This window comes from Xiphophorus hellerii, chromosome 16 (genome assembly GCF_003331165.1).
Source record: "Xiphophorus hellerii strain 12219 chromosome 16, Xiphophorus_hellerii-4.1, whole genome shotgun sequence".
NCBI lineage: Eukaryota > Metazoa > Chordata > Actinopteri > Cyprinodontiformes > Poeciliidae > Xiphophorus > Xiphophorus hellerii.
In genome coordinates, this window is record NC_045687.1 from 983,459 (window position 1) to 1,000,884 (window position 17,426).

Genomic DNA, 17,426 nt, shown 5'->3' on the forward strand with positions numbered 1-17,426 from the left:
ACTTTAAAATGGAGCATACTGAAAATTTCAAAATAAAAGCCTTGAGAATTTTTACATGAGATTATTGCTGTTTTGAGCACTATATAACTGATTTTATCCAATGACTGTTATTCATGGGATTAGGTTGGCCCTTTGAAATGAAGTTTAACTAAACTTCCAAAATAAAAGCCTTGACAAAAATTTTAAATCGTACTGAATGGTGCACGTCCGCCTTACTTAACGTTCTTGTGGTTCTCCGCGTGCCATTGATTATGTTGCGGCGTTCTTTAGCGTCGATGCCAATTTGTAGCATGACGACGCCGGGCCCAAACCCCACGGGCGCGCCTTGGCAGGCCCCGGCTAAATTTCTTCCGAAATTTTCTAGTTGGGGCCTGCCATGCAAAGCAATGGCAGGAACCTATTACTCTACACCCAACAAAGTGTCTCTTTAATATTATTATAATTCTTTATTTTTCTTCCGTAACCGTTAATGCGGCTCATACCGCTGGGTGCACACCTACAAATGAGGTATCAAAACGTGCAGAAAATTCACGCCATTGGAGCTATTACTTCTGGTGGGATTTGGGCTTAACGTGGCGACATAATTCGCAAAAAACTACGAAAAAAAACCCATTATAAGTCAATGGGAAAAATCCTAGAAATACCCTATTTTTGAGGATTTGCTGTGTCGTCACAAATTCACCTAGAAATGCCATTCAAATTTCATTTTGTAGATACGTCTGTGATCTCTTCGAAAGTGAAGACGGCTCGTCGATACCAGTTATGGTTTGTCCACAATTTGCCTCTAAGCGACCCAAAGTTTCTCATTTTTGCTCAAATTAGAGTGACAGCCGATCTAGGTTCAGATCTGGGCACAACATTTCTTTCTCTCATCGCTGTAAATGCTCTGAGTGAGGTACAGATATGAATCTCGGGACTATCGCAGAAGACACATTGCCCTCTCATACGCTCGAAACGCTTTTCGAATATGTATTACGGTTCCCGAACAAGAAGGATTTGTTTCCAATGCTTTTTTGTCAGTAAAACGTGTTTGCTCAAACACACAATTGTGTGTTTGAGAGCTCAGAGCTCAGAGCTCACACCCTGCTGAGACCATTATTTACCATAGCAACGGAACTCAAGAGGCTATTGGCTGCTGGTTAGGACTACGAATACGCATCACTGTAGTTCTATCTATCCTCAGTTGAAACAGATCAGGACTGAGAACTGGCCTTTAGAACTACCTGCTGCTATGGGCTGTATATAACTGATTTAACTCAGTAACTGTTACACATGGGATTAGTTTGGAACATTAAAATTAAGCATACTGAAAATTTCAAAATAAAAGCCTTGAATATTGTTACATCATGTAATTGCTCTTTTTGGCTTTGTATGACTTTTTCATCCAAAGCAATGTTACACATGGGATTAGTTCGGAACTTTAAAATGGAGCATAATAATAATTTCAAAATAAAAGCCTTGAATATTTTTACAGCAGGTAATTGCTGTTTTTGGCTTTATGTGACTTTTTCATCCAAAGCACTGTTACACGTGGTATTAGTTTGGCCCTCTGAAATGAAGCATACTGAAAATTTCAAAATAAAAGCCTTGAATATTTTTACATCATGTAATTGCTGTTTTTGGCTTTGTATGACTTTTTCATCCAAAGCACTGTTACACATGGGATTAGTTCGGAACTTTAAAATGGAGCATAATAATAATTTCAAAATAAAAGCCTTGAATATTTTTACATCATGTAATTGCTGTTTTTGGCTTTGTATGACTTTTTCATCCAAAGCACTGTTACACATGGGATTAGTTCGGAACTTTAAAATGGAGCATAATAATAATTTCAAAATAAAAGCCTTGAATATTTTTACATCATGTAATTGCCCTTTTTGGCTTTATTTGACTTTTTCATCCAAAGCACTGTTACACATGGTATTAGTTTGGCCCTTTGAAATGAAGCATAATGAAAATTTCAAAATAAAAGCCTTGAATATTTTTACATGACGTAATTGCTCTTTTTGCCTTTATTTGACTTTTTCATCCAAAGCACTCTTACACCTGGTATTAGTTCAGAACTTTAAAATGAAGCATACTGAAAATTTCAAAATAAAAGCCTTGAATATTTTTACATCAGGTAATTGCTCTTTTTGGCTTTATGTGACTTTTTTATCCAAAGCACTGTTACACAATGGAATAGTTTGGCCCTCTGAAATGAAGCATACTGAAAATTTCAAAATAAAAGCCTTGAATATTTTTACGTCATGTAATTGCTCTTTTTGGCCGTATATGACTTTTTCATCCAAAGCACTGTTACACATGGGATTTGTTCGGAACTTTAAAATGGAGCATAATAATAATTTCAAAATAAAAGCCTTGAATATTTTTACATCAGGTAATTGCGCTTTTTGGCTTTATGTGACTTTTTTATCCAAAGCACTGTTACACAATGGAATAGTTTGGCCCTCTGAAATGAAGCATACTGAAAATTTCAAAATAAAAGCCTTGAATATTTTTACATCATGTAATTGCTCTTTTTGGCCGTATATGACTGTTTCATCCAAAGCACTGTTACACATGGGATTAGTTCGGAACTTTAAAATGGAGCATAATAATAATTTCAAAATAAAAGCCTTGAATATTTTTACATCAGGTAATTGCGCTTTTTGGCTTTATGTGACTTTTTCATCCAAAGCACTGTTACACATGGGATTAGTTCGGAACTTTAAAATGGAGCATAATAATAATTTCAAAATAAAAGCCTTGCATATTTTTACATCAGGTAATTGCGCTTTTTGGCTTTATGTGACTTTTTTATCCAAAGCACTGTTACACATGGGATTCGTTCAGAACTTTAAAATGGAGCATACTGAAAATTTCAAAATAAAAGCCTTGAGAATTTTTACATGAGATTATTGCTGTTTTGAGCACTATATAACTGATTTTATCCAATGACTGTTATTCATGGGATTAGGTTGGCCCTTTGAAATGAAGTTTAACTAAACTTCCAAAATAAAAGCCTTGACAAAAATTTTAAATCGTACTGAATGGTGCACGTCCGCCTTACTTAACGTTCTTGTGGTTCTCCGCGTGCCATTGATTATGTTGCGGCGTTCTTTAGCGTCGATGCCAATTTGTAGCATGACGACGCCGGGCCCAAACCCCACGGGCGCGCCTTGGCAGGCCCCGGCTAAATTTCTTCCGAAATTTTCTAGTTGGGGCCTGCCATGCAAAGCAATGGCAGGAACCTATTACTCTACACCCAACAAAGTGTCTCTTTAATATTATTATAATTCTTTATTTTTCTTCCGTAACCGTTAATGCGGCTCATACCGCTGGGTGCACACCTACAAATGAGGTATCAAAACGTGCAGAAAATTCACGCCATTGGAGCTATTACTTCTGGTGGGATTTGGGCTTAACGTGGCGACATAATTCGCAAAAAACTACGAAAAAAACCCCATTATAACTCAATGGGAAAAATCCTAGAAATACCCTATTTTTGAGGATTTGCTGTGTCGTCACAAATTCACCTAGAAATGCCATTCAAATTTCATTTTGTAGATACGTCTGTGATCTCTTCGAAAGTGAAGACGGCTCGTCGATACCAGTTACGGTTTGTCCACAATTTGCCTCTAAGCGACCCAAAGTTTCTCATTTTTCTTCAAATTAGAGTGACAGCCCATCTCGGTTCATATCTGGGCACAACATTTCTTTCTCTCATCGCTGTAAATGCTCTGAGTGAGGTACAGATATGAATCTCGGGACTATCGCAGAAGAGACATTGAACTGTCATACGCTTAAAACGCTTTTCGAATATGTATTACGGTTCCCGAACAAGAAGGATTTGTTTCCAATGCTTTTTTTCAGTAAAGTGTGTTTGCTCAAACACACAATTGTGTGTTTGAGCATGTATGACTCACAGCTCACACCTGCTGAGACCATTATTTACCATAGCAACGGAACTCAAGAGGCTATTGGCTGCTGATTTGTACTACAAATACGCATCACTGTAGTTCTATCTACCCTCAGTTGAAACAGATCAGGACTGAGAACTGGCCTTTAGAACTACCTGCTGCTATGGGCTGTATATAACTGATTTAACTCAGTAACTGTTACACATGGGATTAGTTTGGAACTTTAAAATTAAGCATACTGAAAATTTCAAAATAAAAGCCTTGAATATTTTACATGACGTAATTGCTCTTTTTGGCCGTATATGACTTTTTCATCCAAAGCAATGTTACACATGGGATTAGTTTGGAACTTTAAAATTAAGCATACTGAAAATTTCAAAATAAAAGCCTTGAATATTTTACATGACGTAATTGCTCTTTTTGGCCGTATATGACTTTTTCATCCAAAGCAATGTTACACATGGGATTAGTTCGGAACTTTAAAATGGAGCATAATAATAATTTCAAAATAAAAGCCTTGAATATTTTTACATCAGGCAATTGCTGTTTTTGGCTCTATGTGACTTTTTCATCCAAAGCACTGTTACACATGGGATTAGTTTGGAACTTTAAAATTAAGCATACTGAAAATTTCAAAATAAAAGCCTTGAATATTTTTACATGACGTAATTGCTCTTTTTGGCCGTATATGACTTTTTCATCCAAAGCAATGTTACACATGGGATTAGTTCGGAACTTTGAAAATGGAGCATAATAATAATTTCAAAATAAAAGCCTTGAATATTTTTACATCATGTAATTGCTCTTTTTGGCTTTATTTGACTTTTTCATCCAAAGCACTGTTACACATGGTATTAGTTCAGAACTTTAAAATGAAGCGTAATGAAAATTTCAAAATAAAAGCCTTGAATATTTTTAAATCATGTAATTGCTGTTTTTGGCTTTGTATGACTTTTTCATCCAAAGCACTGTTACACATGGGATTAGTTTGTTACACATGGGATTAGCTTAACAAAAATTTCAAAATAAAAGCCTTGAATATTTTTACATGACGTAATTGCTCTTTTTGGCTTTATTTGACTTTTTCATCCAAAGCACTGTTACACATGGTATTAGTTTGGCCCTTTGAAATGAAGCATCCTGCAAATTTCAAAATAAAAGCCTTGAATATTTTTACATGACGTAATTGCTCTTTTTGGCTTTATTTGACTTTTTCATCCAAAGCACTGTTACACATGGTATTAGTTTGGTCCTTTGAAATGAAGATTAACAAAAATTTCAAAATAAAAGCCTTGAATATTTTTACATCATGTAATTGCTCTTTTTGGCTTTATTTGACTTTTTCATCCAAAGCACTGTTACACATGGTATTAGTTTGGCCCTTTGAAATGAAGCTTAACAAAAGTTTCAAAATAAAAGCCTTGAATATTTTTACATCATGTAATTGCTCTTTTTGGCTTTATTTGACTTTTTCATCCAAAGCACTGTTACACATGGTATTAGTTTGGCCCTTTGAAATGAAGTTTAACAAAACTTCCAAAATAAAAGCCTTGACAACATTTTAAATCGTACCGAACGGTGCACGTCCGCCTCGCTTAACGTTCTTGCGGTTCTCCGCGTGCCACTGATCACGTCGCGGCGTTCTTTAGCGTCGACGCCAATTTGTGGCGTGACGACGCCGGGCCCATGCCCGACGGGCGCGCCTTGGCAGGCCCCGGCTAAATTTCTTCCGAAATTTTCTAGTTGGGGCCTGCCATGCAAAGCAATGGCAGGAACCTATTACTATTGTCGGAGAGAAGCGTCTCTTTAATATTATTATTATTATTATAGAACTTTATTTTTCTTCCGTAACCGTTAATGCGGCTCATACCGCTGGGTGCACACCTACAAATGAGGTATCAAAACGTGCAGAAAATTCACGCCATTGGAGCTATTACTTCTGGTGGGATTTGGGCTTAACGTGGCGACATAATTTGCAAAAAACTACGAAAAAAACCCCATTATAACTCAATGGGAAAAATCCTAGAAATACCCTATTTTTGAGGATTTGCTGTGTCGTCACAAATTCACCTAGAAATGCCATTCAAATTTCATTTTGTAGATACGTCTGTGATCTCTTCGAAAGTGAAGACGGCTCGTCGATACCAGTTACGGTTTGTCCACAATTTGCCTCTAAGCGACCCAAACTTTCTCATTTTTGCTGAAATTACAGTGACAGCCGATCTCGGTTCAGATCTGGGCACAACATTTCTTTCTCTCATCGCTGTAAATGCTCTGAGTGAGGTACAGATATGAATCTCGGGACTATCGCAGAAGACACATTGAACTGTCATACGCTCGAAACGCTTTTCGAATATGTATTACGGTTCCCGAACAAGAAGGATTTGTTTCCAATGCTTTTTTTCAGTAAAATGTGTTTGCTCAAACACACTTGTGTGTTTGAGAGCTCACAGCTCAGAGCTCACACCTGCTGAGACCATTATTTGCCATAGCAACGGAACTCAAGAGGCTATTGGCTGCTGATTTGGACTACGAATACGCATCGCTGTAGTTCTATCTATCCTCAGTTGAAACAGATCAGGACTGAGAACTGGCCTTTAGAACTACTGCTGCTATGGGCTGTATATAACTGATTTAACTCAGTAACTGTTACACATGGGATTAGTTTTGAACTTTAAAATGGAGCATAATAATAATTTCAAAATAAAAGCCTTGAATAGTTTTACATCAGGTAATTGCTGTTTTTGGCTTTATTTGACGTTTTCATCCAAAGCACTGTTACACATGGGATTACTTTGGAACTTTAAAATGGAGAATAATAATAATTTCAAAATAAAAGCCTTGAATATTTTTACATCAGGTAATTGCTTTTTTTGGCCGTATATGACTTTTTCATCCAAAGCAATGTTACACATGGGATTAGTTTGGAACTTTAAAATGGAGAATAATAATTTCAAAATAAAAGCCTTGAATATTTTTACATCAGGTAATTGCTGTTTTTGGCTTTATATGACTTTTTCATCCAAAGCACTGTTACACATGGGATTAGTTTGAAACTTTAAAATTAAGCATACTGAAAATTTCAAAATAAAAGCCTTGAATATTTTACATGACGTAATTGCTTTTTTTGGCCGTATATGACTTTTTCATCCAAAGCACTGTTACACATGGGATTACTTTGGAACTTTAAAATGGAGAATAATAATAATTTCAAAATAAAAGCCTTGAATATTTTTACATCAGGTAATTGCTGTTTTTGGCTTTATATGACTTTTTCATCCAAAGCACTGTTACACATGGGATTAGTTTGGAACTTTAAAATGGAGCATAATAATAATTTCAAAATAAAAGCCTTGAATATTTTTACATCAGGTAATTGCTCTTTTTGGCTTTATTTGACTTTTTCATCCAAAGCACTGTTACACGTGGTATTAGTTTGGCCCTTTGAAATGAAGCATTCTGAAAATTTCAAAATAAAAGCCTTGAATAATTTTACATGACGTAATTGCTCTTTTTGGCTTTATTTGACTTTTTCATCCAAAGCACTGTTACACGTGGTATTAGTTTGGCCCTTTGAAATGAAGCATACTGAAAATTTCAAAATAAAAGCCTTGAATATTTTTACATCAGCTACTTGTGTTTTGAGCATTATATAACTATTTTAACCCAAGGACTATTACGCATGGGATTAGTTTGGCCCTTTGAAATGAAGTTTAACAAAACTTCCAAAATAAAAGCCTCGACAACATTTTAAATCGTACCGAACGGTGCACGTCCGCCTCGCTTAACGTTCTTGCGGTTCTCCGCCTGCCACTGCTTACGTCGCGGCGTTCTTTGGCGTCGACGCCGATTTGTGGCGCGACGACGCCGGGCCCGAACCCCACGGCCGCGCCTTGGCAGGCCCCGGCTAAATTTCTTCCGAAATTTTCTAGTTGGGGCCTGCCATGCAAAGCAATGGCAGGAACCTATTACTCTACACCCAACAAGCGTCTCTTTATTATAATTCTTTATTTTTCTTCCGTCACCGTTAATGCGGCTCATACCGCTGGGTGCACACCTACAAATGAGGTATCAAAACGTGCAGAAAATTCACGCCATTGGAGCTATTATTTTTGGTGGGATTTGGGGTTAACGTGGCGACATAATTCGCAAAAAACTACGAAAAAAACCCCATTATAAGTCAATGGGAAAAATCCTGGAAATACCCTATTTTTGAGGATTTTCTGTGTCGTCACAAATTCACCTAGAAATGCCATTCAAATTTCATTTTGTAGATACGTCTGTGATCTCTTCGAAAGTGAAGACGGCTCGTCGATACCAGTTACGGTTTGTCCACAATTTGCCTCTAAGCGACCCAAAGTTTCTCATTTTTCCGAAAATTACAGTGCTTCTCTCGCTGATTACAGTGAGAGATGAAGACAACTTTTTCAACCCAAATCATTTTTGAAATCGCCATCACGCCCACAAATATCGCACGATTAGTATCAAAATCGGTCCTGACATTGATACGCCTGTCTGCTCCGGTAAAATGTTTTCGAAATTTATCTAGACCGTACGGTTTTCTGTCACGGTGCTTCAGAGCAAAGTCATGCGACAGGATTTTCTGAGGCTGTCTGAGGCTCTCTCCCATGTATTTGAATAGAATTTCAGATCTGGGCACAACATTTCTTTCTCTCATCACTGTAAATGTTCTGAGTGAGGTACAGATATGAATCTCGGGACTATCGCAGAAGACACATAGGCCTGTCATACGCTCCAAACGCTTTTCGAATATGTATTACGGTTCCCGAACAGGAAGGATTTGTTTCCAATGCTTCTTTTCAGTAAAATGTGTTTGCTCAAACACACAATTGTGTGTTTGACAGCTCAAAGCTCAGAGCTCACACCCTGCTGAGACCATTATTTGCCATAGCAACGGATCTCAAGAGGCTATTGGCTGCTGGTTTGGACTACAGATACGCATCATTGTAGTTCTATCTATAGTGGAACCCTCAGTTGAAACAGATCAGGACTGAACTGGCCTTTAGAACTATTTGCTGCTATGGGCTGTATATAACTGATTTAACTCAGGAACTGTTACACATGGTATTAGTTTGGAACTTTAAAATTAAGCATAATAATAATTTCAAAATAAAAGCCTTGAATATTTTTACATCAGGTAATTGCTGTTTTTGGCTTTATTTGACTTTTTCATCCAAAGCACTGTTACACATGGTATTAGTTTGGCCCTTTGAAATGAAGCTTAACAAAAATTTCAAAATAAAAGCTTTGAATATTTTTACATCATGTAATTGCTCTTTTTGGCTTTATATGACTTTTTCATCCAAAGCACTGTTACACATGGGATTAGTTCGGAACTTTAAAATGGAGCATAATAATAATTTCAAAATAAAAGCCTTGAATATTTTTACATCAGGTAATTGCGCTTTTTGGCTTTATGTGACTTTTTTATCCAAAGCACTGTTACACAATGGAATAGTTTGGCCCTCTGAAATGAAGCATACTGAAAATTTCAAAATAAAAGCCTTGAATATTTTTACGTCATGTAATTGCTCTTTTTGGCCGTATATGACTTTTTCATCCAAAGCACTGTTACACATGGGATTTGTTAGGAACTTTAAAATGGAGCATAATAATAATTTCAAAATAAAAGCCTTGAATATTTTTACGTCATGTAATTGCTCTTTTTGGCCGTATATGACTTTTTCATCCAAAGCACTGTTACACATGGGATTAGTTCGGAACTTTAAAATGGAGCATAATAATAATTTCAAAATAAAAGCCTTGCATATTTTTACATCAGGTAATTGCGCTTTTTGGCTTTATGTGACTTTTTTATCCAAAGCACTGTTACACATGGGATTCGTTCAGAACTTTAAAATGGAGCATACTGAAAATTTCAAAATAAAAGCCTTGAGAATTCTTACATGAGATTATTGCTGTTTTGAGCACTATATAACTGATTTTATCCAATGACTGTTATTCATGGGATTAGGTTGGCCCTTTGAAATGAAGTTTAACTAAACTTCCAAAATAAAAGCCTTGACAAAAATTTTAAATCGTACTGAATGGTGCACGTCCGCCTTACTTAACGTTCTTGTGGTTCTCCGCGTGCCATTGATTATGTTGCGGCGTTCTTTAGCGTCGATGCCAATTTGTAGCATGACGACGCCGGGCCCAAACCCCACGGGCGCGCCTTGGCAGGCCCCGGCTAAATTTCTTCCGAAATTTTCTAGTTGGGGCCTGCCATGCAAAGCAATGGCAGGAACCTATTACTATTGTCGGAGAGAAGCGTCTCTTTAATATTATTATTATTATTATAGAACTTTATTTTTCTTCCGTAACCGTTAATGCGGCTCATACCGCTGGGTGCACACCTACAAATGAGGTATCAAAACGTGCAGAAAATTCACGCCATTGGAGCTATTATTTTTGGTGGGATTTGGGGTTAACGTGGCGACATAATTCGCAAAAAACTACGAAAAAAACCCCATTATAACTCAATGGGAAAAATCCTAGAAATACCCTATTTTTGAGGATTTGCTGTGTCGTCACAAATTCACCTAGAAATGCCATTCAAATTTCATTTTGTAGATACGTCTGTGATCTCTTCGAAAGTGAAGACGGCTCGTCGATACCAGTTACGGTTTGTCCACAATTTGCCTCTAAGCGACCCAAAGTTTCTCATTTTTCCGAAAATTACAGTGCTTCTCTCGCTGATTACAGTGAGAGATGAAGACAACTTTTTCAACCCAAATCATTTTTGAAATCGCCATCACGCCCACAAATATCGCACGATTAGTATCAAAATCGGTCCTGACATTGATACGCCTGTCTGCTCCGGTAAAATGTTTTCGAAATTTATCTAGACCGTACGGTTTTCTGTCACGGTGCTTCAGAGCAAAGTCATGCGACAGGATTTTCTGAGGCTCTCAGGCTCTTTCACTAACACTTCACACCTTGGTGTGAAACTTATTTAACATAGCAACGGAACTCAAGAGGCTATTGGCTGCTGATTTGGACTACAAATACGCATCATTGTAGTTCTATCTATAGTGAAACCCTCAGTTGAAACAGATCAGGACTTAACTGGCCTTTATAACTACTTGCTGCTATGGGCTGTATATAACTGATTTAACTCAGTAACTGTTACACATGGGATTAGTTTTGAACTTTAAAATGAAGCTTAACAAAAATTTCACAATAAAAGCCTTGAATATTTTTACATCATGTAATTGCTCTTTTTGGCTTTATTTGACTTTTTCATCCAAAGCACTGTTACACATGGTATTAGTTTGGCCCTTTGAAATGAAGCTTAACAAAAATTTCAAAATAAAAGCCTTGAATATTTTTACATCAGAAAATTGCTCTTTTGAGCTGTATATAACTGATTTAACCCAGCAATTGTTACACATGGGATTAGTGTGGCAATTTAAAATTAAGCTTGATGAAAATTTCAAAATAAAAGCCTTGAATATTTTTACATGATGTAATTGCTCTTTTTGGCTTTATTTGACTTTTTCATCCAAAGCACTGTTACACATGGTATTAGTTTGGCCCTTTGAAATGAAGCATACTGAAAATTTCAAAATAAAAGCCTTGAATATTTTTACATGACGTAATTGCTCTTTTTGGCTTTATTTGACTTTTTCATCCAAAGCACTCTTACACGTGGGATTCGTTCGGAACTTTAAAATGAAGCATACTGAAAATTTCAAAATAAAAGCCTTGAATATTTTTACATCAACTACTTGCGTTTTCAGCATTATATAACTGATTTAACCCAATGACTATTACACATGGGATTAAAATAGACTGTTTTGCATGAGCAGCAGATAGATCCTCTATTGCACATGTGTCAAACTCAAGGCCCGCGGGCCACATGTGGCCGGCTACGTCATTTTATGTGGCCCTCTCCCCCCTACCACCGTTTTACAGCCCCATTGATTGACTTAAAATAGGTTTTGAGCACGAATTGACTACAAACTACATATCCCATAATGCCTTCCGATTCTTACCAACCAACATTACGGCTTCTCGCCACTAGAGTGCAGCAGAGTCACCTCAAGCTGATTATTAATTTTCCCAGCGAATAAAACTGAAACATCGACAAGCTAACAAGCTAAAGAGCGAAGTCCCGTGATGTTTCAATCGAGGACTTTTACCGTCTACTGCCCCCTGATTTGATGCCACAGCTTCGACTCCATGCAGCTCGTGTTTTGTCCACGTTTGGAAGCACCTATCTGTGCGAACAGATGTTTTCAATAATGACTTTAAACAAGGCCAAGCACAGATCGCGCATTACTGACGAAAACCTACACGCCGTTTTGCGGATTGCCACAGAATAGAACTAAAACCAGACATCGACGAACTGACCAGGGGAAACATTGGTAAGCACGAACAAACTAAATTTAAATAGAATGAATGTAAAACCAAAACTCAGTATACTGGAATATGCATATAGTTTATTGATTTTGCTTGTGTTTTGTTTATTTACAGAACACAACACAATGAGGATGTGTGTGAGTTGGTGACAGGGTGAAGAGGGATCAGCGTTGTGTTCAAGGACAGGCAACGTCACCTCATTGTTTTGTTCTTATGTGAAATGCATGTTCGTTGCGTAATAAATAACGAAAAAGTTTTGTGAATGAAGTTGAGAGTTAATATCAAAACTTGTTTTTTATTATTTGTCTGCTTATCTTCAAAGCAGACAAAGAATAATTTTCCCAGCGAATAAAACTGAAACATCGACAAGCTAACGAGCTAAAGAGCAAAGTTTAGCTGAGCAGTTTAAAAATACTGAGCATATTTTTAAACTGCTCAGTTTAAAAATACTGTAATTTTTAAACTGAGCAGTAATTTTACATCCATGCAAACTCAAATGTAATATTTAAAACTTGAATACATAAAATCAGTTATTTAACAATATGAGGTGTTGTTTAAAAATAAAAAAGATAGCAATTTCTTTTTATTGCAGAGACATTAGATTCTTAAATTTATGGTATTCTTTAAATGTTGTAATTTTGGTTCATTGTAAACTTTACCTGTAAAAAGTTTGTAGAAATCTTTAACATAAGGTCAATATATATTTTTAAACTGTAATATGTTGTGTGTGTGTGCGTTATTGAAAATTTATATTTGTGACAATCATTAGGTAAATGCTAATGAACTGCCTTCCTGCAGTTTATGAGCATTGAACTGTTACTAAACAGTTCAGTGCAAGGTTCATTAGCGTTAGCATTTTAGCTTCAATAAGCTATTAGCTATTTATTTTACTTTTTAGCAATGTTTAGTATACTGAATGGAGTAAATCAATTACAGAAAATATCCTAGTGATTTCCCACATACTGATGAAAGCAATGACGCTAACATTAGCGTTTCTGCTGATTTTAGCTGATATACTTACTTTATAATACTGAATGGTGCACGTCCGCCTCGCTTAACGTTCTTGCGATTCTCGGCGTGCCACTGATTACGTTGCGGCGTTCTTTAGCGTCGACGCCGATTTGTGGCGTGACGACGCCGGGCCCATGCCCGACGGGCGCGCCTTGGCAGGCCCCGGCTAAATTTCTTCCGAAATTTTCTAGTTATTATTATAGTTCTTCCATAACCGTTAATGCGGCTCATACCGCTGGGTGCACACCTACAAATGAGGTATCAAAACGTGCAGAAAATTCACGCCATTGGAGCTATTATTTTTGGTGGGATTTGGGCTTAACGTGGCGACATAATTCGCAAAAAACTGCGAAAAAAAACCCATTATAAGTCAATGGGAAAAATCCTGGAAATACCCTATTTTTGAGGATTTTCTGTGTCGTCACAAATTCACCTAGAAATGCCATTCAAATTTCATTTTGTAGATACGTCTGTGATCTCTTCGAAAGTGAAGACGGCTCGTCGATACCAGTTACGGTTTGTCCACAATTTGCCTCTAAGCGACCCAAAGTTTCTCATTTTTCCTAAAGTTAGAGGGCTTCTCTCGCTGATTAGAGTGAGAGATCAAGACAACTTTTTCAACCCAAATCATTTTTGAAATCGCCATCACGGCCACAAATATCGCACGATTTGTATCAAAATCGGTCCTGACATTGATACGCCTGTCTGCTCCGGTAAAATGTTTTCGAAATTTATCTAGACCGTACGGTTTTCTGTCACGGTGCTTCAGAGCAAAGTGATGCGACAAGATTTTCTGAGGCTCTCAGGCTCTTTCACTAACACTTCACACCTTGGTGTGAAACTTATTTAACATAGCAACGGAACTCAAGAGGCTATTGGCTGCTGATTTGGACTACAAATACGCATCACTGTAGTTCTATCTATCCTCAGTTGAAACAGATCAGGACTGAGAACTGGCCTTTAGAACTAATTGCTGCTATGGGCTGTATATAACTGATTTAACTCAGTAACTGTTACACATGGGATTAGTTTTGAACTTTAAAATGAAGCTTAACAAAAATTTCACAATAAAAGCCTTGAATATTTTTACATCAGAAAATTGCTCTTTTGAGCTGTATATAACTGATTTAACCCAGCAATTGTTACACATGGGATTAGTGTGGCAATTTAAAATTAAGCTTGATGAAAATTTCAAAATAAAAGCCTTGAATATTTTTACATCATGTAATTGCTCTTTTTGGCTTTATTTGACTTTTTCATCCAAAGCACTGTTACACATGGTATTAGTTTGGCCCTTTGAAATGAAGCATACTGAAAATTTCAAAATAAAAGCCTTGAATATTTTTACATCAACTACTTGCGTTTTCAGCATTATATAACTGATTTAACCCAATGACTATTACACATGGGATTAAAATAGACTGTTTTGCATGAGCAGCAGATAGATCCTCTATTGCACATGTGTCAAACTCAAGGCCCGCGGGCCACATGTGGCCCGCTACGTCATTTTATGTGGCCCTCTCCCCCCTACCACCGTTTTACAGCCCCATTGATTGACTTAAAATAGGTTTTGAGCACGAATTGACTACAAACTACATATCCCATAATGCCTTCCGATTCTTACCAACCAACATTACGGCTTCTCGCCACTAGAGTGCAGCAGAGTCACCTCAAGCTGATTATTAATTTTCCCAGCGAATAAAACTGAAACATCGACAAGCTAACAAGCTAAAGAGCGAAGTTCCGTGATGTTTCAATCGAGGACTTTTACTTTTACCGTCTACTGCCCCCTGATTTGATGCCACAGCTTCGACTCCATGCAGCTCGTGTTTTGTCCACGTTTGGAAGCACCTATCTGTGCGAACAGATGTTTTCAATAATGACTTTAAACAAGACCAAGCACAGATCGCGCATTACTGACGAAAACCTACACGCCGTTTTGCGGATTGCCACAGAATAGAACTAAAACCAGACATCGACGAACTGACCAGGGGGAAACGGTGCCTGACATCCGGCCAGAAAACATTGGTGAGCACGAACAAACTACATTTAAATAGAATGAATGTAAAACCAAAACTCAGTATACTGGAATATGCATATAGTTTATTGATTTTGCTTGTGTTTTGTTTATTTACAGAACACAACACAATGAGGATGTGTGTGAGTTGGTGACAGGGTGAAGAGGGATCAGCGTTGTGTTCAATTACAGGCAACGTCACCTCATTGTTTTGTTCTTATGTGAAATGCATGTTCGTTGCGTAATAAATAACGAAAAAGTTTTGTGAATGAAGTTGAGAGTTAATATCAAAACTTGTTTTTTATTATTTGTCTGCTTATCTTCAAAGCAGACAAAGAATAATTTTCCCAGCGAATAAAACTGAAACATCGACAAGCTAACGAGCTAAAGAGCGAAGTTTAGCTGAGCAGTTTAAAAATACTGAGCATATTTTTAAACTGCTCAGTTTAAAAATACTGTAATTTTTAAACTGAGCAGTAATTTTACATCCATGCAAACTCAAATGTAATATTTAAAACTTGAATACATAAAATCAGTTATTTAACAATATGAGGTGTTGTTTAAAAATAAAAAAGATAGCAATTTCTTTTTATTGCAGAGACATTAGATTCTTAAATTTATGGTATTCTTTAAATGTTGTAATTTTGGTTCATTGTAAACTTTACCTGTAAAACGTTTGTAGAAATCTTTAACATAAGGTCAATATATATTTTTAAACTGTAATATGTTGTGTGTGTGTGCGTTATTGAAAATTTATATTTGTGACAATCATTAGGTAAATGCTAATGAACTGCCTTCCTGCAGTTTATGAGCATTGAACTGTTACTAAACAGTTCAATGCAAGGTTCATTAGCGTTAGCATTTTAGCTTCAATAAGCTATTAGCTATTTATTTTACTTTTTAGCAATGTTTAGTATACTGAATGGAGTAAATCAATTACAGAAAATATCCTAGTGATTTCCCACATACTGATGAAAGCAATGACGCTAACATTAGCGTTTCTGCTGATTTTAGCTGATATACTTACTTTATAATACTGAATGGTGCACGTCCGCCTTACTTAACGTTCTTGCGGTTCTCCGCGTGCCACTGATTACGTTGCGGCGTTCTTTGGCGTCGACGCCGATTTGTGGCGTGACGACGCCGGGCCCAGACCCACGGGCGCGCCTTGGCAGGCCCCGGCTAAATTTCTTCCGAAATTTTCTAGTTTGGTTATTAATCTTTTTTGACATACTATTTTTAATAAAATGTATATAAAAATGAGAATTATGCTTTTTTATACGTATATATATTGTGAGATATTTGTTTCACTTCTAATCTGAAACATTTTGTTTCTAATTATTTTAAATCTAATCTCTGGATGTGATGTCAGCATCCTGCCTTTCTGTTGTGTTTAAGTTTTTATTTTTAATCACCTGTTTTCATGACTGTTTTTGTTTTCTTGTTTATTCGCATTAATCTTGGCATGTTAGTTTCTTCTTTGTGTTCATTCATCTATTATGATTCTGCTTGTTTCCTGAGATTATTGTTTCTTTTTGTTTAGTATTCCCGTTAATCTGAGATTATGTTTTGTGATTTTCCTTCAGCTGCTTCCACTTCTCCTGGATTAGCTCCTCTGGTCTCTTGTCTTTTAATCTCGATTATTTTCTAGTTTTTCTCTGGTTCCTCCAGTTGCTGTTCTGTGTTTTATGGATTTTGTATTATTTTTTGTTGCCATCTTATTCTTTCTTCAGCTTTTGTTAATAAATTATTTTATGGCTCTCCACACCTGCTCCTACAAAATCTTTCCAGGAAAAGCGAAGCTGTTGTTTAATCTGTAAATATCATGAATCATTTTACATAATGATTCAGTTTAGACATGGAGCATCGATTACCAAAAGGTAAAATGTTTCATCCAGTGGTTGCATCTGTCAGGTAGTTTGATTATGCAACCAGCGGCCGGCTTACTGCCTCATCACATGCTGGACTCACTCATCCTGTGTTTCTATCCTTTATGACATGGCTGCAGAGGGTCGGAATAATCTCTTTATTTTCAGGCGAACTGCTCAGACGCTTCAAGTTGCGCACGCAGAGAGAGTCGGACTGTCTTCTGCTCCTGTTTTCAGAAATGA